The sequence below is a fragment of the Carassius auratus genome, chromosome 7 (genome assembly GCF_003368295.1).
Source record: "Carassius auratus strain Wakin chromosome 7, ASM336829v1, whole genome shotgun sequence".
Classification (NCBI taxonomy): Eukaryota; Metazoa; Chordata; class Actinopteri; order Cypriniformes; family Cyprinidae; genus Carassius; species Carassius auratus.
Genome location: NC_039249.1, coordinates 33168579 through 33192873, shown reverse-complemented (window position 1 = coordinate 33192873; position 24295 = coordinate 33168579). Strand labels below are relative to the sequence as shown.

The 24295-nt window shown below is 41.2% G+C and overlaps 1 protein-coding gene across 44 annotated transcripts in view; it reads left to right on the top strand.

Moving 5' to 3' along the window:
* Positions 1-24295, top strand: part of LOC113106534 (receptor-type tyrosine-protein phosphatase delta-like) — a 339617-nt gene that overhangs the window by 41775 nt on the left and 273547 nt on the right. For all 44 annotated transcript variants that reach the window (XM_026268559.1, XM_026268604.1, XM_026268603.1 and 41 more), the window contains exon 3: positions 20936-20959. The gene's annotated coding sequence lies outside the window, so the exon portion shown is untranslated. The remainder of the gene's footprint in view (positions 1-20935; positions 20960-24295) is intronic.

Sequence of the window (24295 nt, the reverse complement as noted above, 5' to 3'; positions counted from 1 at the left end):
ATCTTTAAAGAGACGTTTCAGCTATCAGTCAAAAATTCCAACTGAGTTTCTTCTTCTTCTTCTTCTTCTTCTTCTTCTTCTTCTTCTTCTTCTTCTTCTTCTTCTACTTCCTCTTCTTCTTCTTTTTCTTCTGTAATATTACATCCAGCCACAACATTTTTATGTATTTATTTATTGGAAAGGATCAGCTTGACAAAAGTAAAATTAAAAAGTGGTCAAGGCAGCCACCACTATTACCACTGCTCATCTATAGAGCTATCTGACATCAGCAAACAGAGAGAAATACTCAGGAAGCGGAGCTGCTAACTGGGTCAGAAAGATGCTGAATCCCTGCTCCAGTCTCCATCTAATAACAGCGGTGTGAGGAATACCTCCTCATCAGGGACATTTGAGGAAGATTAGGAGAACTAGTCATATTAATATTCACCAAGGACAAACACACACAGCATTTACTGCTAGAAACACCTACCAAATCAAGTTTAAACTGGAATTATGTGCCAAACTTTGGGAAAAGAGCTCAAATTGAAAATATTTCCCAAAAATAAATGTAATATTAACTTAAAAGTAAATCAAACTTTGAAAAAAAAAAAAAAAAAAAAAAAGCTGTTTGGCTCATATATTTAGTTTGAACTTCTACAGCTGTACGAAAAAAAAAAAAAAAGGTTTAGCTGTAAACAAAACAAAAATGTTTTGAGTAAATTTAAGTTTTAAATAAGAATAAGTTATTAAAAATAAGTATCTGTTCTCCTCGGGAACAGTTTCTGAGAGTGAAAATTTTTATATGGCAAATTCTGTTGTGGGTTTTATTGGTGTAGAATTAAACAATTATCAAGCAGAAATATTGAAATTGTATTTATTTTATTTGTATTTTTATTTTGTAAAAGATACTTCAATACTCTTATAGTAGAGTTGTGGAAAATCCTTTCCACAGTGTAAGGTAGAGACAGTTTTTAGTAGAGTTTAGTAGAGTTTTTGTCCCTGATTTCCCAGATATCTCTGGAATGATCCGTCAGATCTCCATACGTGTGTTTGATGACACCTCCAGCTCATCTGTAGACCCACGGCAGAAGTTTGATTCATGAGGCGTTGTGTTCTCATAAGACGAGGCGTTCGGGACGTATTATGCATGATTTTCCATGGCCTGGTCAGAAGGACTCTCAATGAGAGATGAAATGTTTCCTGATTCGGAGCCGCCCACAGCCGTCGAGATCTCTGCTCTTAGAAACAGAAGTGAACCTGGGCTTGAAGTGCCAGAAATATCCACACATCCGACTCCTCAGAGCGTCAGATAACAGAGAAGACTAAACCTGTGATGAAGAGAATCAAGAGATAAATACTGAAAACCTTAAACCACTAAAAGAACCAAATTCAAAAGGGTTAAATCAGATATCTTTGCAGTAGATATATTGTTGTGACCGGTAATGTTACAAATATAGTATATTCTTGTATCTCTCTCTATATATAATTTATTTTTATATGTTTTATTTTTTGGGGTTGGAGTGGCTGTGCAGTAAATCAAAGACGAGTGATCCTGGGTCAGTGGCGATCACAGCTCAGTACTTCAGACTGGACTCGGGTCACTTCTGAGCTTTAAAGCGCACACAGATAAGAGCAGCTGACAGAAATAGATCAGATATAGACGATAGATCAGCTGATCTGGATTAAACACCAGCTTAAACCACTCAACACCTGCTCATCCAATAATACAGATTCCTTCCTTTTTTTTTTTTTTTTTTTTTTGTATTTGTAGATGATTTTATTATATTTGTTGAATAGTCATGATCCATTTATTACCTGTTAACTACTTTTTGAGCATAGCAATAGAATTCCATTAAATTTCATAAGTTGAAACTGTCATAAATCTTGAATGCTTGGAGAACAGACTTATGTTTGGTGTATTGTGTATTGTTATAAAAATTCACAAATATATTTTATATTGGTCAAAAGTGATCAAAATGGGGTTAGCAGCACCCATGGGTTCACACAAGCACTGATTTTAAGAAGGGAACAGCAGACTATCTTCGGTTTCTTTGACACACTACTGGCAAACTACTATGGCTGGATACACAATGATTTTATTTGAACATATTAAGAACTATTTTTATTCTTACTGTCCCATTCATACAAAAACTCATACGTCCATGTACAAATAAGGAGGATCGTCCACCCAAGAGTCAGTATAATTTGTATTCATCAAAAGCAACGCTGACAGAAAACTGTATATGAGCTGATGACTCTTTTCTGTTCTTCTCATAGTCATGGATATGATTTGTAACATGATGACGGTGACTAAAGTAAATATCAGAGATGTTTATAACTTCATTGAATCCCAGCAGTTCCCCGTCACTGTGTTTAGTGTGTGAATCAGGAGTGAGACCGGATTCTGCTGCTGGTGTGTGAACGCAGCGCCGTCACCATCAGGACCGGCTCATGTCAGCGCTCTTATCTGTAGCTCATCGTCCTGTAAATGTCAGCCGGATCCCCAAACGCGCAGAGTTCTCCTCTAATGTCAAGTCTCTTTTAAACACAGGCTGCAGTTTGCACTGGAAACACTCTGCACTGACACACATGAAAGCATTGCATATGCATTTAATCAGCTGAACCCATGACCTTGCTTGTGTTACAGTTCCAGCTACAGATAACAAGAACACACAATAAATATGAGTGTGAGTGGAAGAGAAGAGAAGAGAAGAGGAGAGGAGAGGAGAGGAGAGGAGAGGAGAGGAGAGAAGAGAAGAGAAGAGAAGAGAAGAGAAGAGAAGAGAAGAGAAGAGAAGAGAAGAGAAGAGAAGAGAAGAGAAGAGAAGAGAAGAGAAGAGAAGACTCTAGTGTTGGATGTCCACTCATTATAACACACACATCAGAAACGTCCCTGCTGCTCTAAATGACACCTGTATATTTCCACACGTTATTTAGTTGGTCGTGTAAGTTTGTATGATGTGGGATCAGTGAGAGATGGGGTCAAAGGTCGTGGCGGAGCAGTGCTAATTAAGCAGCAGTGCTGTGTTCTGTAGGAGCCGACACATTTCTGAAAGTCAGCAACTAGAACAGCTGAAGTTCACACACAGATGACAGGAACATTCATCACATCCCACTGATTTATAACACACACACACACACACACTTACAGACATATAATTCTGTTATAATAAATGGCATTAGTGTGAGATTCAGTGTGAGCCGCTGAGATTTCTCATGCTTTGCTCTGCTCTTTTCTAAACTCTCTCTTCATGCTGGATCTTTTCACTCACTTCTGTTCTTTTTTACACTGAGCTAATGGTTTATCTTTCTATCTACTAACCCTAAACCCTCACAAACACCTTTCTGCGTTTCTAGATTTTCATATTTTTGTTCCATTAGTGTATTTCTTCAACAACTTTTAGTTGTGAAGTAAATCTACAACAGCATTGCAAAATAGTATTCAATTTGAGCAGTCCTTTTTTTTTTTTTTTTTTTTTGGACTGCATAATACACATTTGTGGGCAATTTTCATGACATAATGAGACAAAAAATGATCTTAATTAATAACATTATTTTGTTTTTACATATTTGTCTTTATGCAAAATATATATATTTGTATTGTTGAAAAATTAAGTCAAAAAGGATAAAACTCCAACACCAATATAACATCAATAAACGAGTGTCGGAGTGACGGCTGAGAGTTTTCTGTGGATGTAGACGAGCTGTTTATGATTCTGATGAAGCTGACTCTTGTAGATGTGTGTTATGTTCCTGTGTGGAAGTAGAAACATCGGTTACTGGATTCACTCACTTCTTTACACTTATAATAATATCATTTACACCACTGTCTCCAGTGTTAACTATGGGATGTCTGATAGTTGGCACTCCTGTGAGCTCCCAGTGCCAGCCAGTGGGGCCGTTTCCATGGCAACAGCTGGCAGGGAGGATTGTGGGATATGTTTGTGTGTTTATAGGCGGGTCTGGATATGAATAGGTACGGGGAGATGTAGATGAACGTTTTAATCCAAGACAATAAACAAAGTTTCTTCGAGGAGATACCTTGTGTGATGGGAGAAAGCGAAAGCATTGTGTTGTGTTGGGGGAGTAATAACGTAATATGAGCTATGGTCAATTAAAAACTGTTCTGGATCCTAAAACAGCTCTCTAAACATCCAACTATCAACATCAAAATGCTTTGTGATAAAGTCATAAACATTCATGTCCAGTCAGGGCAAATGATCATTTACTGTCTCAGTTTTAGGGAGAAAACGTTTGATTTTTACATGCTAAACACACACAGAATGTATTGGGTTAATTCTGTGGAAATGTCACACAGTGTTGGTCCACTAGTCAGTCAGCATGGACAGTGATAGGGTCGCTATGGTTACTGGGTTAGGGCCAGTAGAGTTACAGTTTTAGGTTTTCATGCTGACAGTGACATCATGATTTCTAGGTTGAAGAATAGCGTGAGGTTATCATGGGGACTACTGTATTTTATGAGGGGAATTGAGTTTGTGTGGAGTTGCAGCAAGGTTGCAGAGGGAAGAGTGCCAGTGTTGTCATGGTAACTGAAACAGTGTTGCACCGGTGTTGTCACAGTGTTGTGATATAGGTTGCTGCACAGCTGCAGTGAGGTTGTCATGGTGACTGATAGAGGGTTGTGTAGAGTTGCAGTGAAGTTATCACAGTACTGTGATCGATGGTTGCATAGAGTTTGTTATGGAAACTGGTAAAGGAAAAGTACAGTAAAAGTGATGTTGTCATGGTGACTGAGGAAAGGGGAGACGAGAGTTGGAGCAAGCTGACAGTATTGTTACAGATGACTGCTTAGAGATTACTGTGGTGAATAGCAGAATAGTTGCAGTGAGTTTGTAATAGTACTGTGACAAATGGTTGTGTAGAGTTTCAGCAATGTTGTCATGGCAACTAAACATGGAGGTGCAGAGTTACAATAAAGTTGTCATAGTGACTAAGAAAAAGGTGAGAGGTGTCATGATAGAAGGTGATACAGTTAGAGTGAGTTTGTCCTACAGCAGTAATACTATTACAATAAGGTTGCCAAGTCAAGTCACCTTTATTTATACAGTGCTTTTAACAATACAGATTGTGTCAAAACAGCTTTACTGTATTAACTAGGAAAATAGTGTTAATAATGCAAAATGACAATAGTAAACACTCGATTTTCAGTTAAAGGCAGTTCATCATTAAATTCAGTGATGTCATCTCTGTTCAGTTTAAATAGTGTCTGTGCATTTATTTGCAATCAAGTCAATGATATCGCTGTAGATGAAGTGACCCCAACTAAGCAAGCCAGAGGAGACGGCGGCAAGGAACCCAAACTCCATCGGTGACAGAATGGAGAAAAAAACCTTGGGAGAAACCAGGCTCAGTTGGGGTCAGTTGTATTGTCAGGTTGACAATACAATTTTATTTGTAAAGCACATTTAAAACAACCAAGGTTAGCCAAAGTGCTAGACACTGACATCATTTCAGACAAATTATAAACACATGATATTTATTTATGAAAACATACAAAAAACATAATTATTTTGGCGTATGCCCCATTCGTAGTGTGGATCTGAAGTGTGTAGATACCAGCTAATCCTGCCGAAAATGAAGCCAGGGCAGAGCCTACCCCAAAAGAATGCTGAAAAATGTAATAAGCACCGGGTGCAGTATTTCTTAAAGGATCCTGGAACATGATTGAAAAGAGATACATTGAAATATAAAGCCAGACATGATACAACATTAAATTATAGCTAAAGTATGATCTTACGGCAATGAAGATAGACCACAAAGCCTCGATGGATCGCAGAGCCTCAGAGAGAGAGAGGGGCAACAATAGAATAGATAGTAATAGAGGCAGAGAAGGCCAGATATTGATAGGGGCCACTATAGGCCAGACAGTGATAGAGACCCATGGGCCGTACTGAGGAAAAGGGGCCCCGGCGGGCCCCAGAGGACTTAACTCATAGCTACAAAGGGTAAACCCAAAAAAGTAAGATAGGCTCAGAAAGAATGCAATGAGGGGAAGACCAGAGAAACAGGATACAGAAAGAAAATGCCACGTAGATAGGCAAACAAAGGGGAGGTCACGGAAAGAAAACCATTGAAAAGCTACTCAGTGTTAAGCGAAGACATCAATAGACGGTGATATGTGAAGGCCAAGAGAGGCCGAATTTCATAAACCGTAATGGACAAACTTACTTGATGACCATAGTAGTGTTATGCAAAGCGCCACAACAGCAAAGCAAGACCGAAGTCAATAGGTATGAGGGACAGAATGAACCAACACTAGTAGATGCCAAAATAAACAAGCCTTGATTATAGCTTCAAGTACGCATAGAATCAATCAATTGACTTTACTTGCTAGCACACATTGCCAGTCTTGATGTAAACATTTAATCATGGTTTGTCTTTGTAATCTTTAATCAAAATCGGAACATTTACTTCCACTCTGTAATGCATTCGTTTTCTTATGACGACAGTCACCAATTGGCTAGACCTTTATTGGAATGTGACGTAGCATTAAGTCTTCCTAGTAGAACTTGCGCTTACGCTTTCATTGACAAACTAGAACATTTAAATGCAGAATATAAACTCTCATGCTGATTTAAAAGCCAATGAATTAAAGTGAGTTTTGAGTCATGATTTAAAAATGTCAAGGCTGGGAGCTAATCTGATACGCAAAGGCAGATCATTCCACAACCTAGGGCCACAACTGAAAATCCTCGATCTCCCCTATTTTAAGTCGTGTTCACATCACATCAGCGATGAAACAGTTACAGTGAGGCTGTCATGGCAGCGGTGATACAGTTAGAGTGAGGTTGTCATGGCAGCGGTGATACAGTTAGAGTGAGGTTGTCATGGCAGAGGTGATACAGTTAGAGTGAGGTTGTCAAGGCAGCGGTGAAACAGTTACAGTGAGGCTGTCATGGCAGCGGTGATACAGTTAGAGTGAGGTTGTCATGGCAGCGGTGATACAGTTAGAGTGAGGTTGTCATGGCAGCGCTGATACAGTTAGAGTGAGGTTGTCATGGCAGCGCTGATACAGTTAGAGTGAGGTTGTCATGGCAGTGGTGATACAGTTAGAGTGAGGTTGTCATGGCAGTGGTGATACAGTTAGAGTGAGGTTGTCATGGCAGCGGTGATACAGTTAGAGTGATGTTGTCATGGCAGTTCTGATACAGTTAGAGTGAGGTTGTCATGGCAGTGGTGATACAGTTAGAGTGAGGTTGTCATGGCAGTGGTGATACAGTTACAGTGAGGTTGTCATTGCAGCAGTGATAAAGTTACAGTGAGGTTGTCATGGCAGCAGTGATACAGTTAGAGTGAGGTTGTCATGGCAGCGGTGATACAGTTAGAGTGAGGTTGTCATGGCAGTGCTGATACAGTTAGAGTGAGGTTGTCATGGCAGTGCTGATACAGTTAGAGTGAGGTTGTCATGGCAGCTGTGATACAGTTACAGTGAGGCTGTCATGGCAGCAGTGATAAAGTTACAGTGAGGTTGTCATGGCAGCAGTGATACAGTTAGAGTGAGGTTGTCGTGGCAGCAGTGATACAGTTACAGTGAGGTTGTCATGGCAGCGGTGATAGTTACAGTGAGGTTGTCATGGCAGTGCTGATACAGTTAGAGTGAGGTTGTCGTGGCAGCAGTGATACAGTTAGAGTGAGGTTGTCACGGCAGCGGTGATACAGTTAGAGTGAGGTTGTCATGGCAGTGCTGATACAGTTAGAGTGAGGTTGTCATGGCAGCTGTGATACAGTTACAGTGAGGCTGTCATGGCAGCAGTGATAAAGATACAGTGAGGTTGTCATGGCAGCAGTGATACAGTTAGAGTGAGGTTGTCGTGGCAGCAGTGATACAGTTACAGTGAGGTTGTCATGGCAGTGCTGATACAGTTAGAGTGAGGTTGTCGTGGCAGCAGTGATAGAGTTACAGTGAGGTTGTCATGGCAGCCGTCATACAGTTACAGTGAGGTTGTCATGTCAGCGGTGATACAGTTAGAGTGATGTTGTCGTTGTCATGGCAGCTGTGAAATAGGCAGATAGTTTTCCTCCATGACTCCATCACTAATGCAGAGGAGATTGAGTTGTTGTCCAGCACAGGTTTGAGTGGGTCAGGTTGTCTTTCTTCCTGATAATGAAGTCTGATCAAATCATCTCTCTCTCCAGTGGATTGTGTCTCCTGTTCTCCTCCTGGATGTCTAGTAAGTCACTTACAGTCAGGTGTTCCTCCTCTTCTCGTCGCTCAGTAATGAAATACTAAATTGCTCACTGAGCACACACGCATGAGCCGGGGGGTGTATGTCCTTCTTGGTGTCCAGTGTTCCTGGTGTTACTGCAGCGAGAGAGAAATGACACAGATTGGCAGAAAGGATGCAAACTAGTGTTGGCAGAAAGACAGATGGTCTGTCTCACGATCTTCTCTTCTAAACCTCATCTGCACTTACTCAGCTTTATAATGGAGAACAGTAAATATCAAATAACACACTAGCTCAAATATACTAATATAGTAAAACTTTTCCACTGACATTATAGCAAAGAGTACATTGTACAGTGTATTAAGATACATGAAAGTCTCTCTATAATTCAATTAAATGGCCTTTTATTTCTGTATCATTACATTATGTATATATATATATATATATATATATATATATATATATATATATATATATATATATATATATATATTATATTATATATATATATATATATATATATATATATATATATATATATATTTTTTTTTTTTTTTTTTTTTTTTTTTTTTTACTCGACTCAAACTTTATTTATAGAGGACTTTGAACAGCACAAGTGGAACCAAAGTGCTGTATAGAGAAGTACACATTCAATACAATGAACACACTTCTTATTCACAAGGCTGTGCACATCCTAATTAGATGCTGTTTAATCTAAGCAAGAGCGTGCAGGTGCAGAATTGAAAATCCTTTGCTGCAACACCCTAGCAACATCTTGTTATTAAAACATAGCAGCTAGCTGTCAATATATGTGTGTGTGTTTTAACACATCGCTTTGCAGATACGAGGGTGTTGTGCATGGTTTCTAGGGTGTTGCTAAGCCATTGCTAGCTGGATAATAATGCAGAATGATGTTTTAAAACTTCATAACAACATCGTAGTGTCAATTGAGAACACCCTAGAACTACATCTCCACATCAGTCACTTGTTCAGATGATGTACTGATCTAGATCTCAGCTCTGTCATCTGGAGAGCTGGTGTTTCTGCAGCACATTTCTCCATCCGTCTCTCATCTTGTGTAATTAAGCCATTTTGGTTGTTAAATTCTGTTTTGTGATGGCAAACGAGCGTCGTCTGGAAGCAGGCAGGATTGAGAGTCAGTGCAGGATCACAGGCAGATCTTCATTCTGACAGCAGAGCAGATCAGATCCACCGCTCACCGGCAGACGAAAGCCAGCGCTGATGAATGCTGCAAGTCTCTCAGAACTCTGTTATTTTTACCTGTCAGGTGTGTATCGCTGTGTTTCATTTGAGTCAGTTACAGAGATTCTGACGGCTGCTTCCTGCCCGCACAACATCAACTTCTGCAGCTGTCACGCTTGTGTGTGTGTGTGTGTGTGCGCGCATCCATCCATCAGGTCCTTGTTAGCCGCTTTCCCACATCAGTTTGCAGCTTGGAAACTTTCCCCTAGCTGTTTTGAGTTGTTTTTGTAGAGTTCATGTCCTGGTTTGTGTCTGACTGTCAGAGGAATCGGATCTTGGTCAGAATCTTGTCTCACGTTTGATGGTTGTCATGAGGTCTGGTCCACTTTGCAGTTAAATTGAGCTACACTACAGCACTCAGACACACTATGACAGATTTCAGACCTGTCTGATGGTGTGATCCACTGAACACCGTTTTGTGAAAATGAGTGTTTGAAATCCATCAGCAATGAGACTGTGAGAGCAGAGCCAGACATAATATGCAAATGACTGAAAACAGTTTCTGGTTTTGTTTTATCTGCTGTTTAAATAGAAATCTGCATTACAAAAAAAAAAAAAAAAAAAAAAAAAAAATGTTTTTGTCCCACAACAAAAAGCCTTAATTTGTTCATTCATTTGTTTGTTTGTTTATACTGGGATTTATTCTAGAGAAGCATACTTTTTCATGCATACATTTTGTCTGTTTAATGTTAGCACTGGAAAATAACAAAAATCAAAAAAATCTGCTTGATTTCCCATTCCCTAATGTTTGTAACTGCTGCAAACCTAATATATAATGTATGCAAAATAAAACTGCTCATACGATATGTAGTTTGAGCTACTGAGGTTATGAATCAACACATTCTTGAGCGAAAAGAAATGCAGATGTTTGTTGTTCCAGCAGTCCTGCAGTGCTCTGACCCCAGATCAGATCTGATCTCAATCACAGTATTCAATCTTCCAGAGCTGCATCTTCAGCTTGTGTTCTGCTGGTCATAAACTGTAAACCAGCAGGATTTGATCATATTCACACTTACAGTGTATGCACAGTGTATTTAGTTTAGTGTGTGTGTGTGTGTGTGTGCGTGTGTGTTTGTGTGTGTGTGTGTGGGGGGGGGCATGTTTTTTGACATATCAGGACACAACTCTGTATAATGACATGGGTATGACACAGGTATTACAAGGAGAGCGTGACTTATGAGGACATAACCCATGTCCCCATTTTTCAAAACGCTTATAAATCATACGGAATGAGTTTTTTTGAGAAAGTAAAAATGCAGAAAGTTTCCTGTGAGGGTTAGGGTTAGGTGTAGGGTTGGTGAAGGGCCATAGAATATACAGTTTCTACAGAATAAAAACCATTACACCTATGGGATGAACACACTTTACACAAAAACAAACATGTGTGTGTGTGTGTGTTGGTTTGATGGATGTCATGAACTGTTTGACGCCAGTAGCTGAATGTTTTGGTGACTAAAAGAAATGTGACTGTGATGTTAATTAAACAGAAAAAAGACATTCTTGATTAATATGCTCTTGTAACATGCAACACTAAAAGAGAATTTTGATGTATTAGTACACACTTGTATTGCACACACAAACACACACACACACACACACACACACACAGGAGTCAGTGATTTTCTCTAGTGGCTCCAGTGTGTCCAGTCATTGATTAGACATGATCAATTATTAATCAAGCTGCTTAAAGGAACTGCTTAGTTTCACACATCCAAACATAAATCATTGTGGAGTCCCCATTATCCATCATAGGAAAGATATGGTAATATTATTACAGTATTTTTTTTTTTTCAACTGCTTACATTTTCAAACCTTTGCCTCTTACATGCAAATCAAAGAACTGCACACAAACATATACCTCACATCTCTTGCAAAATTAAACACTCCATTCCATGATCTCAAAAAACAAACATTTGCAAACACCTTTGACATAATATTAATTACTGTTAGATTTTTGCGTTACATATAGAATTACCTGTTTTTGCAAAAAGTGTTTTATTCAATTGAAAACAAAGTCAAAGGCTTTGCTGTACTTTCCTACCTTTGGCCCAAAGTACTGGACTATAAATATTATGTACATAGGTTTACAGGACAATACAAGGTTTAGTGACCAATAAATATGAAGGTTTAATTCATTCCTTTTTTTTTTTCCTCTAGCAGGCGTAAAAATAATAACAGTATCGCATTGCATCTGTCGTCATGAAATGACGTATAACATCATAACCAATCAAAACGCACATTTATTTAAACGCAATGTGTGGGCTTTTTACACCGATCTCACAGTATTTCCTACATATTTCAAATGACCACACCTAACCCCTCCCCTAAAGCTAACCCTCACAGAAATCATGCTAAATTGTATTAAGAATACATGTTCGTGCACGTCCGTTCCCTGGGATCAAACCCATGATAGCATGATTACATGTCAAGGTATAACACAATAACCTACGAACTGAGGTACACGAAACGCAAACCAGAGAGCAAATAAAAGAGTACAAAACATTAATATGAAAATGACGTTTTGCCGATAGGGGCGCAATTGTAGTATACGCTCTGATTGGTCGTATTTCAGGGATTTGGACAAACGACCTGAACGAGTGTATTGGTTGGAGGACAGATTGCCTCCTCGATCAGGGGAACCGCCCTTTTATTTGTGATTTACTGTCTCACTCAAAATTACATTCACACTGGTGTTTCAGGAAGCCAAAATAAATTAGAATATAATAATAATAATAATAATAATAAATATAGCTGCAAACAGCAATTAGGGTCCAATTACTCCAGAAGCAAATTGAGGATCTAAGCATGGCATGGAGCAACAGACCAAATGCACATTCAAAGTTTGGTGCAAATACATAATGCAGTGAACTCATTACATGTATCATACTACAGCCTCAGATGCATTTTGGCATCTTTCCATCAAATTTGTTGATGCGCTAAATGAAAACAATTTCAATCATCGTCACAAAATCCATAGTGTTTTGCCAGCTTGGTCTGAAGATGACCTGAGTCAAATTTGGTGAAAATGAATGGTATAATGGTTCAAAAGTTATTAGCATATACATGAGTGAATTCTTTGGACGGTGGTGGCACTAGAGAGTCTGAGTTTAATTTAAATATGCAATGGTTAATGTCGACCCTGTCCTCTATCAGTGTGCCAAATTTCACAGCTTTCCCACAAGCGGTTCTACGGCTGCCATAGACTTGTGGCGGAAGAAGAAGATGAATAATAATAATAATAAAAAATAAATCTTCGGTACTTGGCCCCTAATAACAACAAAAATTCCATTAATAGCTATTGTAACCATATTCAAACTCCATAATTACGGGAAAAAGGAGGCAGGAACCGGCGGAAAATCAAACTGAAGCTTTAATAATAAAATAAACACAAAACAGCACGGCAGCCCATCGCGGATGACTGTCGCGCACAAATAAAAACCAAACACAAAATAAAGTCCAGGCCTGGTCCTCTCGCGTCCTTCACTGTCATCGCTCCTCTTTTGTATCCTTCTGATTTCCTCTGTGGGACGCGAGACCGGTGAGTGGAGCAGGTGTCACTCATTTCCAAATCACTCCAGCCCTCGCTCCGTTCCCACGGCTCTCTGCCTCGCTCCACTCTTCACAGCTATATATTATAAAACAGTTGCAATGTGATATAACTGAAAATTTAGTGATGAGACACAAAGCCAAGTATGGTGTCCCATACTCAGAATTTATGCTTTTACATTTAACCCATCCAAAGTGCACACACACCCAGAGCAGTGAACATTTATACTGCAGTGCGACTTATTTTAAAAACTAGACATTTTGCTTGGAAGACCTATTGTTTCATATTGTCATGTGACTGCAATACTATCAAGACAGTTTTGCTATCATGATATAATGATATTGGTAATATCATTACATCCCTGAGCCCATGCCCATCATAGACTTGAAACCAGAGCCCAAGCTGAAGAGGGAGCCAGAGCCTGCCTTGATGACCCTCCCAGAGCAGATTCCCACCCTCGTCCCTGTCCTCAAGCCTCTTCCTCCTCTATTGCCCCCGTCTGGCTATTCACATACCATCCTGAGTCCTTCCTCTGGTCCCATCCAGCCTCCAAGCTGGTCCTGTCCTAGCTGTCAAGTTCTTTCATCACAGCTGGCTCAATCCCGTTCCCACACTGCCTCATCTTAACCCAAGAAGGCATCCAGACCCCGTCGTCCTCGCTGGTACCATCCATCACCATGGCTCCTCGCTGGCTACGTTGAGCTCCTCAGCTTCTCTTTGGGCTTCCCAGTCCACAGCTCATCCCAGGTGCTCAGTTCCCTCGGCTCCACCTCAGTCCTTTGAGCCCTGCATTTCACCTCGGTTTATTGACCCATCCTTTCCACCTTGGCACCACACTTCCTTGTCTCCCTTATGGACTGTCATCCCACAGTCTCTGCTGGGATCTCTCATCCCTTCAGCTTCTGGTTTTGCTATGGCTGTGCTTTAGCCCTCCAATCCTTTCTGCTTCTCGGGGCTCTACTGCACTATTCTGAGCCTCTCGGTTTGCCTCGGTCCGTCAAGCTTGCAGCTCCTCCTCGGTTATCCCGACCTTCTGTGTCACCCTGGGTCTCCGGCTCCTTGATTAAGTATGGTGCTCCATTTCTCCTAACTCCAGCTCAGTCTGAGGTGGTTCTGACTGTACTGAGGCTCCACTCTGGCTCATTCATAACTTTTACCTGTTATGTCTGTTCCTAGTCTCAAGTCAAGTCACCTTATTTATATAGCGCTTTATTCAATACAGATTGTGTCAAAGCAGCTTTACAGTATTAAACAGGAATATATTTTGGCGCTAATGCCTGAGGATAATAACAAACACTCAATTTTTCAAAGTCAGTTTATCAATTCAGCTTCGTTATCCCCCGTACAGATTTTGTCCTCAGTTTGTTCAGTTTCTTGTCTTGTTTTAACTTACCATTACATTTGTTTCTCTCTTGATTTTCTTTGTTGTTTTTGGTCTAATATTATTAAAGTGCTGCAATTAGATCCCTGATATACCATGATCCAAGACCTACCAATAACATGGATCTGTTTCAATTTTTGTAATAAATCACATATTACGATAAATAATGATGTGGGATTTGTATTTGTAAAATAATAACAACAACAATAATAATAAACAAACTCATGGCATTTTTCTTTCAAAACATGTGCAGTGTCACATTCCTAAATATTTTGTTTTTGAGTGTGCAGAATGTGAAAACACACACACAAAAAACTTATAATAGTTACATAACAGTGTTGTGGAAAGAGTGGAATATAAATGGACTTGATAAGAGAAGGCATTCCAGAACAAACCTACAGAGTGAAAATAGCATTTTGGGAGAATTGTATTTTAAATTAAAATGACAAACTGGCATTTTTTCTTCTTCTTTTTTTTTTATGAAGTAACTTTACAAGTAAATCTGTTTTGTCAAATACTGTGACTGAGTTGAGTGGTGTGTTAATTAGTAGTAAATCATATGGCAGTGATGACTGAACACTTTTATTGTTCCTCTGCTCGCAGCCTTTGGCCCTTCACAATTGAATAAGGACATTATTGAGTCTCTTTGGGCCATTTTTGCTTTTGAGGAAAAGTTGTTATTTGAGTTAGTTTTTAATGAGGCAAGTTTTTCCAATTTCATCCCCAGAACTATAGCTGGATCACACACACACACACACACACACACACACAAACACACACACACACACACACACACACACAGGTGAACTGAACAGCAGAAGTGAGTCAGTGAATCACAGCCCTTTTTCTCCACAGTCGATTATTAAAGCTTATAGTCTGTCTTGAATTTCGAGCTGATTCTTTTTGCTTACGTGTTTTTCCAGCAGTTCTGAAAGGGGAAATATAATCGTTATGTTTACCTCATCTCATTTGGATAATGTGTCATATAAATGCTAAGCTCAGGGAGTTACGGCAGGATTTCGGCGTCTCTGCTGCATTAATTTTTGATCCATTTCTTACTGTGTTTATGAAGTTCAGAGCGATTTCAAACATGATGCAAATGAACACCAGCAGAATATTAGACTTGAAATTGTCTATTTATTATGTCTCCCTCTCTTTCTCTCTCTCTCTCTCTCTCTCTCTCTCTCTCTCTCTCTCTCTCGTTATGTTTATTGTGGTTTGGACTCGGTCCAGCAGCCATCTTGGCTCTATAGTGTTAAAGGCAGCTGGTTTAGTTAACGGTCCGCTGGTCAGGTTAAAGTGAAACATGTGCTGAGGGAATGCTCCTGTCACATGCTAATTGAAACACAATAAGAGCAGAGATGTGTTTAAGCGACTCTAGATGAGACTCGTCTCTAAACAGAGCTGAGAGTAACCTGACATCTATCAGATTATTGCTCTGAAGTAATACATTGACTTCAATAATCACATTACAGTTGCACTGAATACATAATAATAATAATAATAATAATAATAATAATAATAATAATAATAATAATAATAATAATAATAACAATAATAATAATGTTCTTTTACAGAACAAAAGTACAATTACAATACTAATATTTAGGTAAGAAATTATGCTTTTTAAAATGATAAATCATTGAGGTTTAATTTAGGCTAAAAACCAATTTGAAATATGTGTTATAATGTGAAGCGAGTCGCTCTGAGACACTAAAAACACCAGATCACAAGCTGCTCATGTGAAGAATTTTACTCAGATTACTTCCTGATTTGATAATTGCTATAATAATGCATTCTCTCTGATCTCATATCTCCTGTCTGCTCTGCACAAAGTTTGATTTTAGTATTATTATTATTTTTCCAAGTAGTGTGTCTGTATCTGTTTGTGTATCTATGTTTGCTTTTCAAGTTACTTTCAGTGCAGGCATTTTTATTCTAGGCTAGCTATATTAGTATAAGTATTTAAATAATCTAACTGAACAAAGATCATTGTTATTTGAACTGGATTGAATAGGATTTCAAGTAAAACTGTCCAGACTTTGCAAAACTTAGAACTGTTAATCATACTGATTTAATGTTAGATCAGAGATTAACATAATTAATTATAAATACTGTTTATTCATAATAAATTTAAAGACTGTTTGGATTACAGTTCGGGGAGATTAACAGGTTTCCTTTCAAGGGAACTTTGAACAGCGTCCTCTAGGGGGCGCTATGGGGAACACCTCGTCGTGACCCGTGTCTGAAGCATACATTGAAAAAACACCAACTTGTTGGCCAGCGATAGCCTCTGATGTCACTCCCGCCGTGACTATAAACAGGCAACGGGAGAACACGTCATCCTCTTCTTCATCTTCACTGACTGTTCTGTTTGAAGTGTGCATCTGAAAGAACCGGTAAGCGTGATCTTTTCTCTGTACATCATGGCGAGTAATAGCAAGCGTTTAGACAATGTGTGCATCCATGTCGGTGTTATTTGACACCCGATGACACACGCGAACTTTGCCTCATTTATTTTGGTGAAGAGCACGCACGCGATGTCTTTGAGGAGGCAATCTGTGTGCATTGTGAACATTTTTTCAATAAAAAAAGCTCTGCTCTCGTTCGTCTCTCTTCCGAAAAAAAAAAGGAAAAAAGGCAGCCATCTGCTTCCCCCGGTTCAGGACCTGCCACTGCTGAGGCATAGAGGAGAATGAGCTTGTGAGAATACAGGTGGATCTGTCTGAATGGTTTAAAGAGGGACTTTCCTTTTCATGCTCGTAATGGTGGCAGACGAGAGAGAACCTCAGAAGGATGAAGTTATATTTTTAACACTATCTGATACTGAGGTTAGTGCTCTACTGGGTTTTTACCCAGGAAAAGCAGGAGATATTTGAGGATGGTGAAGAAGCTGAGGCTGAGCCTTCTCAATCCTCCTGCCCTGCGTATGTAAAGCTGTTGGAGGTTATGGATCGCGTGACGGCAAAGTTGGACTTGCCATGAGAGTGCGCTAACAAGGTGACGTTTTGAGGCCACAAAAAAATAAAAATAAAAATAAATAAATAAATGAACCTGGCAAACATCGAGAAGAAAGAAAAGGCTTTCTTCTCGATACTCAGGTTTAACCTTCTGAACTTTTCGGTATTTCCGTTGAGATGGTGATCGAGAAGTTTGGGGAGACAAAGGCGTACTTTGCTACTTTCAGATCCTCCGTTCCACAAAGGTCCAGGTCTGAGCCCGAACAACATTGGGGTCCTGGCCTGTCTCGATCCGAGGATCAAATACGGGCACAGAAGGCTAGTGTTGTGACTTGCACTCCTCCCCCACCTGCGGGCAGTGGAAAGAGGAATCGTGGGTCAAGGTGAGATAAGCAGAACCTAATGGATGAGATCTAGACGAGGTTGTGTTCTCGTCTGTATCAGAATGATACAGAGGTATCTACTTGTTCCCTTTGGGGATTTTGGACTTCTGCTTTTATCCTCCCCCTCCTAATTCCCCTGTAACCACCAGCTCTCCACCTGACCGATGTTAGGTGGAAACCTCTCACATAACAGTCTCCTATGCTGGACCTATAATGTTTTTGGCTGGTTCTATGTTCATAGCAACCACCCTACTGATGGTCCAGACTAAAAGGAGGCGCCCCTTGAGCGGGGCTCTGGTGCAGGAGGGTGGGTGAGTAAATGTAACCCTCTCTTTATATACTTATGTGTATTAAATTACTGGTGGTTATGTATCTACTAATAAATTCTATGACTTTCCTTAGCAGTGCTCAGTTACAGTGTTTACTAAACACTCGCCAGCACCAGCTATCCGGCTTCATGTTCCAGTATTAGGCGGCTGAGATCACAGGTTTCTGAGGGAGCCTCCTTGATCATCAGGCATGGCACAGCACTGCAGGTAATTTCATGGATGTCCAGCCAGGTCACCCTGAGGCGTCTCCGGGCCACTTCGGGGTGCTTTTGCATGAAGCGGGAAGTGGAGGTGGCAGTTACAGAAATCTTCTTGTATATGCTGCCTCAGGTAATGCTCCCCTCGCCCGAGGTTTGTAAAATTTAGCTTGCCTCTCCTGTGTGATTCAGCGCCTCTGTGATGCTTAGGAACCTTTAGGTACCTTCAGGTACACATGCTAAGCTTTGTGTACTTTCTCAAAACCACATAGTGGTCAGTGTGAACATGATCACTTTGTGCACTTTCTATAATCTAAGTAAGTGGTAATTGTGCATGCAAGATACTTTCTGAAATCCTGTACAGTAAAGGTTACACGCTCCGCTCCGTTCCCTTTCTTGAGATGATTAGACCTTGGTTCCTTGGGCTCCATTCATCCAGTGTGTATTTGTTTATACACTTCAAGCATTGCTTCCCTCAACATGAGGGGCTATTTGGGTGATTCTCGTGGTAATTTAGCAGCGCTCCCCTTTCTCTAAGAAATGTCACCTATGAGTGCGCTACTCTGAGCTCGGAGTTCTCTCATATGAGACTGAGTTCTCTGTTTTTTTCCCAAAGTGCTTCAGTATTGTTTCCACTGATCGAGTTGATGACTCTCAAACATACTGTTTTGAGATGCACCATTCCATCTATGAGCTGCTCTATCAGAGTGTGACAAGAGCCCCTCCTTAGAACAGTATTTGAAAATCCATGCTATGGTAAGTGGGCAAGTGAAGTCTTTTCACACTTTATGAAATCCACACTGTAGTAAGTTTGCACGCTAGTATTCTGCAATCTTTCTTAAATCCTATATGGTGAGGGCTTCACGCGGTTGCTTCGTGCCATTTCTTGAGTTGATAAAAGCCCTGTTCATCTGGGACGCCACTCCACCTTTGTATCCTCGGATACCTATTTAAACAGGGTATTGTTGAGACAGCTCTTTCAGCAAGCTTATGTGAAAGCTAGCGGTAGCCCCTGTGTGACAGGCAAGACTGGCCGTATCCCTTTAAAGGAATCGTTCATGATTCCAAGCTTTCAAGTCTACCCTGGGCCCTAACAATTAAGTTGGGTATATAGCTTAGGCCTTTGGCCGTTAGGGGTACTGTCACAGACAGCTGTCTAAACTTCCCAGGAGCAACTCCCATAGAAATGGTAGAGTTGGTACTTAGTGCTCGCCATGATCCTGGCCTGCACTCCCCTCAGCATGGTGGCAGGGGTATACCGTTCCCCATAGTGCCCCTAGAGGACGCAGTTAGAAGTTCCTTTGAAAGGGAACATCTCAGGTTATGAATATAACCATGGTTCAATGAGTAAGGAACGAAAACCTTTGTCCTCTAGCTCCCTGCCATGCTTTGGACGCAAGCTTCAGATGAAGAAGTGAATGACTTGTTCTCCTGGTGCCTGTTTATAGTTGCACCGGTAGTGATGTCAGAGGCTGTAGCCGACCAACAAGTTGGTGTTTTTTCAATGTATTCTTCAGACACGGGTCACGACAAGCTTTTCCCCATAGCGCCCCCTAGAGGACGCATTGTCTCGTTCCCTACTCAGGGATCCATGGTTACATTCATAACCTGAGACATTAATTAGATTAATAAGTGATTTTTAGAAAAGTTAATCGGTAATCAGTATGAGTATACAGGATCATTTCTAGATTGTTCTGCCTGTACGGGTGTTTTATTTATGAAATATTATGAAATAACTATTTAAGTTTGTATGACAGTTTGATAGCAAATCATCCATCACTTAATTTTAGTTGTTTCAATGAATGGTTGTTGATGAATGCTCAGTAAAGTGTTTGTGTGTGTGTCTGTCAGTGTGTGTGTTCATGTGTATGTGTGTGTGTGTGTGTGTGTGTGTGTGTTACACGGATCTTGCTTTTGTTTGATGTATCCCGTGTGAAAATCCGGACGCATGCTGGCGTTCTCTGCAGGTGTTTGTTTGGAGGTTACGGGTAAAATAATTCAGAAGCAGCTTCACATGAAGGTGAGAATGAGAAATGAGGATTTTCTTCCGTTCTTTAGACTGTTTTTTTTAAGGGATAATCTGATTATGGATTCTTTGTTCTTGAGCTCCAGTGTCTCTGCGGATCCTTCAAACATGAGTGACATGAAGAGAAATCTCACATTTATTTCCACAAGCACCTGAATGAATACATATCAGCCTCTCTTTCACACACAGAATCTGAGCATTACCTTTTTACTGGCTAAATATTTGCCATCATAATAGTTTGAGATAAAAGTAATGACCCTTAAAGACGGCTGAACTCCACGTGAGTGTGTGTGTGATGGATTCTCTCTCAGGATGTCGTTATGATGAAGTTGCTCTCTGACCTTCATACTTAATGAGTCTGGAGTGACCTATTAAATATCATTTCACACAAACACATCGACTCGTTCTCATTGTACTTCGGTCTCGTTTCCTCCTGCTGTTGTTCTGTAGAAATGAATGGTGGCATCTCAAAATGAGATATAAATGAAGCTCAAAATGAATAGTTAGCAGAATGAAAGTCTCCCAGAGATTCTGACAAATATTAATGTAACTTGAGCAAACGCAAAGATAAATGAGGTTCTGTAGGTTCAGGAGGGTTTGTGTTCTTATTCACAATATCCCCTTGTTTACTTGCTCATTGACTGACATTTTTTCTCCCTCCCTTCTCTCTTTATTTGCTTGCAGATGTTACCAAGAGTTTTCAGAAAGGTAAGACATGCTTTCTCTGACATTCGTTTTGATTCATGAATGAAATCAGTGTTAAACACTGTATGCAGTCGAGTTCTAGAAGAAGTCACACTTATCAGTGGCAATTTTTTTCCTCTCTTTTGGTGTTATTTCTACATTCTAGCCTCTCAACAGAGACTATGTGGACTGTTTCATACACCTGTTAATGTTCAGGTCAACAATGACCCGTATAGACTTCAGTGTAACTTCAGAAATTGACAGCGTTTTCCTATTGATTTTGTGTATGAAAACTGATACATGCACATCTAGAATAATAGAAATGCAGTACCATGACCTTGTACAATAGCCAGGTAAAATTCTTCCACATATATCAGTTTGTTTATATTTATAACTAACCCTAACCCTATATTTAAGCAAAAACCCTTCTATTAGGAGTTAGAAGTCCATGAAAACTTCCTACCATTACTGAAAACCAAAGTGTTTGTGTGTGTGTGTGTGTGTGTTTATCCTGTGTGAGACAAGTACCAAGTCTTTTCTCTCCCTTCTGCTGTGCCTCAAATGTGAATTTTCCACAAGTGACGATTTCTCATGGGAGTGTGTGGATATTTGGGCACACTGATTGATGCGTCAGAGATGGATGCAGCATCTTACAAACAAACGCACTTCTGCTCTTTGCAATACTTACATGTGCCTTCAGTAAGAGCTTTTTCACCTGTCTGTGTGAACACTCTCTGTGTGCTGCCATCACGCCTGGATGAACAGGAAGTCTGGAGTGACTGTGGGGTCATGGGATGGATCGGGCCGGAGATATTCCCCACCTCTAGAGCCCCCTTGTGTTCCAGTTGCTCGGCTATCCACAAAAAAATCAATCTGCAAACTTTCTCCAACCACCATTACAGATCCGGATCAGTGACCTATTTACAGCTCAACACCTGCTGGAAACAAAATGGTGTCGAAGTTTCCAGAGAGCGCAGAGGGGAATCTGTGTGTGAGTGTGTGTGTCTATGTGTGTGTGTTTGTTTGGAAACCAAGCCCGGAAACACACTGGAGTGACAGAGAGAGAATCGGGAGAGATAAGACAATAGTAGCAGAATGAGAGGAGAGGAGAGGAGAGGAGAGGAGAGGAGAGGAGAGGAGAGGAGAGGAGACGAGGAGAGGGAGGAAGAGAGGAGAGGAGAGGAGAGGAGAGGAGGAGAGGAGAGGAGAGGAGACGAGGAGAGGGGAGGAGAGGAGAGGAGAGGAGAGGAAGAGAGGAGGGGAGAGGAGAGGAGAGGAGAGGGGAGGAAGAGAGGAGAGGAGGGGAGGAAGAGAGGAGAGGAGAGGAGAGGAGAGGAGAGGAGGAGAGGAGGAGAGGAGAGGGGAGGAGAGGAGGAGAGGAGAGGAGAGGAGGAGAGGAGGAGAGGGGAGGAAGAGGAGAGGGGAGGAAGAGTGGAGAGTAGAGGAGGAGAGGGGAGGAAGAGAGGAGAGGAGAGGAGAGGAGGAGAGGAGAGGAGGGGAGGAGAGGAGGAGAGGGGAGGAAGAGAGGAGAGGAGGAGAGGGGAGGAGAGGGGAGGAGAGGAGAGTAGAGTAGAGGAGAGGAGGAGAGGAGAGGAGAGGAGAAGAGGAGAGGGGAGGGAGAGGAGAGGAGAGGAGAGGAGAGTAGAGGAGGAGAGGGGAGGAAGAGAGTAGAGGAGGAGAGGGGAGGAAGAGGAGAGGAGAGTAGAGGAGGAGAGGGGAGGAAGAGAGGAGAGGAGGGGAGGAGAGGAGGAGAGGGGAGGAAGAGAGGAGAGGAGAGGAAGAGATGAGAGGAGGAGAGGGGAGGAAGAGGAGAGGAGAGGAGAGGAGGAGAGGGGAGGAAGAGAGGAGAGGAGAGGAGAGAAGAGAAGAGAAGAGAAGAGAAGAGAAGAGAAGAGAAGAGAAGAGGAGAGGAGGAGAGGAGAGGAGGGGAGGAGAGGAGGAGAGGGGAGGAAGAGAGGAGAGGAGAGAAGAGGAGGAGAGGGGAGGAAGAGAGGAGAGGAGAGTAGAGGAGAGGAGGAGAGGAGAGGAGAGGAGAGGAGGAGAGGGAAGGAAGAGAGGAGAGGAGAGGAGAGGAGAGGAGGAGAGGGGAGGAAGAGGAGAGGAGAGGAGAGGAGGAGAGGGGAGGAGGAGAGGAGAGTAGAGTAGAGGAGGAGAGGGGAGGAAGAGAGGAGAGGAGGAGAGGGGAGGAAGAGGAGAGGAGAGGAGAGTAGAGGAGGAGAGGGGAGGAAGAGAGGAGAGGAGGGGAGGAGAGGAGGAGAGGGGAGGAAGAGAGGAGAGGAGAGGAAGAGAGGAGAGGGGAGGAAGAGGAGAGGAGAGGAGGAGAGGAGAGGAGAGGAGCGCAGAGGAGAGGAGAGGAGAGGAGGAGAGGGGAGGAAGAGGAGAGGAGAGGAGGAGAGGAGAGGAGAGGAGTGCAGAGGAGAGGAGAGGAGAGGAGAGGAGAGGAGAGGAGAGGAGAGGAGAGGAGGAGAGGAGAGGAGAGGAAGAGGAGAGCAGAGGAGAGGAGAAGAGGAGAGGAGAGTGAAACCCTTGGATGAAGTGAATAATAGGGGCCCAGGAGAGAAGAACAGATGGACATTTAGAGAAAGGGAGAGAGAAGAGATAGAACAAGAGGGAAGATTGTCAGACATTATGCCAAGACTCTGTAGGGGACACACACATACTCAATGCTCATTAAAGCTGCAGGATTCTCAAATTTGCTGGGAATTTCAGAAGGTTAAAATGACATCATATTATGTATTGTTTTTGTCAGATTTTAAGTATACTAGACTAGATCAAGGTAGATGAGCAGCACTATCAACTCACAAAGGCAAAAGGATTGGGAAATTACCATATTTTGCAGTTTATCTGTGTTAGGTGGCTCGCTTTCCTTTTGCACAGATAATTATATTTTTGAAATCTGACCTGAGGTGTTGAAATATCAGATTTGATTCTTTTCTGTTCTTGATTATATTATATTATGAGATCTAGCCCAAGGCGATTCTGATCTAAAATCATACCTGAGATTATTCTATTGTGAAATCAGACCTGACCTAATTCTGCTGAGATCAGATCTGATGTTGTTCTGACCTAATATTATTGTGTTCTGAGATCAGACCTGAGATTAATATATTGTGAGATCAGATCAAAACAGATTCTGTTCTGAGATCAGACCTGAGGTGATTCTGTTCTGAGATCAGACCTAAGATTATAGTGTTCTGAGATCAGACCTGAGGTGATTCTGTTCTGAGATCAGACCTAAGATTATAGTGTTCTGAGATCAGACCTGATATTATTCTATTGTGAGATCAGAACCAAAATTATGATATTCTGAGATAAGACCTAAGAATATTGTGTTCTGGGATCAGACGTGATATTATTCTA